A 2014-nucleotide genomic window follows, 5' to 3' on the forward strand; every position below is an offset into this window, starting at 1 on the left:
CCTAGGATGGAAGATGATTTGAAGGTTCAAGAAGACGAAGCCTTCAACAGGGGGCTTTAAGATTAAAAAGAGTCTATTGCTTGGATTTGAGAAGGGCGGTTTGAGATGAAGCGACCTTCAATAGCTTTCACTATGATTGGGGAGGTTATTATTTGAGAAGAACGATTCAAGATGAAGCGGTCTTTGATAGCTTTCGCTAAGATTGTGAAGGTTATCACTTGATTTGAGAAGATAGCACGAGATGGGCGATCTTCGACAATGCCCACTAAGATTGTGGAAGTTGTCACCAAGATTTGAGAAGATAGCACAAGATGGGCGATCTTCGACAATGTCCGCTAAGATTGTGGAAGTTGTCACCTAGATTTGAGAAGAGCGGTTCGTGATGAGGCGGTCTTCGACGACATTCACTCAGATTGTGGAACTTGTCACCTATATTTGAGAAGAGCGGTTCGTGATGAGGCGGTCTTCGACGACATTCGCTATGATTGGGAAGGTTGTCACCATGATTCAAGGAAAAACTCGAGATGTAGCAGCAATAATAGACAGCGTTCCCTAGGATGTGGAGTGTTGTCTCAAATTTTGAAGATGGCGAAATATGGTCACCTTCGACGGTCCCTCAAGATAAAGAAGAGATTGTCTATAGCGGCGATGCACTGCCGTGGCGACATACTGCCACACCCTGAAGATGACGACATACAGTTATTTTCGACGATGTTCCCGAAGTACTGTGGAGGATTGTCACCAAGAATATTGAAGACGACGACATACGGTTATTTTCAATGATGGCGTTCACGAAATACTGTGGAGGTTGTCACAAACAACAGATGAAGCGACAAAATGGTTACGTTCAGAGACGCGTGCTCGATGGTGCAAGATACGCGTTTCTTAACTCTTTTATCTGTTTAACTAATGATTGTTTTACAGGTATCGGCGTTATTAGAATGATTTGGAATCGCAAAACGTTCTGAATCATTCTCCGTCCCTATCGATACTTTGACTCTCGTTTTCCGAAACATAAGTTTCTTCAAACTCAGTCAAAGTGGGGGCTTCTGTAGACACCCATTTGTGTCTCCCCAAAACCAAACCCAGTGATGAATGCCTTTCACGTCGAACCATTATCGAATTAGGTGAAAGTGGTTGAAAGTCAAGTGTTGCGGTTTAGTTTTAATTAAAGTTCTCTTCTCTCTGTTTTTGAAAATGACTTTATTTATTTGAAAATAGCCAAAACAATTTAGTTTGGTCCATAATTAAGGTCCAATAATAGTGTAGATGGATGGGGCTCGAAAAGACCTTTCCAACGACATATTATAAGCCCAATTCCGATGAATATTGAGGAAGTTATGGCCAAAATACTAAACTGGGTCTGGTTAATTATTTAAATACGGCCCAATGATCTAGAGGAGGGCCCAATGTTAATTATTATTCCTAAAATCATTAGGATTAATTATAATTTTCTAGAAGTTTCTTGAAAGTTCTTTTTAATTCTAATATTATTAGTTTTAATAATTAATTATTTTAAAATAGACTTTTATTTGGAGTAAAATATCGTTTTATTATCTTAAAAATACGTATTTTATCTTCTGTACGGATTCCGTAGATCAAGTTGATTAAAGATCGGATTCCGCGTGAAGAAAACGCGCTAATACAGGTTGTCGCCAAATGACAAGTCTGTCGCCGCGCGACAGGCTCTGTCGCGTCGCGACAGAGTCGATTCCTGGCGACAGCGTGTAGTTTTATTCCTTATCAAATTCTATGATTTTCCGGACTATTTTCATTATAAATAGGGTCCGAATCCTTGTTTTCAGAATCAACAATTCTCTTTCAACTTTCAACAATTCTCTATCAACTCTCATCAATTCTATCAATCAATTCTCATTAACTCTTCCTTAATTCTCTCTATTCTCTCTTGAGCAATATATGCTTTCTTTCTCTCTATTTCTAAACTACCTTTTTATAAACAATATTCCGCATTCACAAGACTTAGAGTCTCTTAGCCAAGTTCGAAGTTGCCTTC

This window comes from Chenopodium album, chromosome 18 (assembly GCF_948465745.1).
Source record: "Chenopodium album chromosome 18, dcCheAlbu1.1, whole genome shotgun sequence".
In the NCBI taxonomy this organism is placed as follows: domain Eukaryota; kingdom Viridiplantae; phylum Streptophyta; class Magnoliopsida; order Caryophyllales; family Amaranthaceae; genus Chenopodium; species Chenopodium album.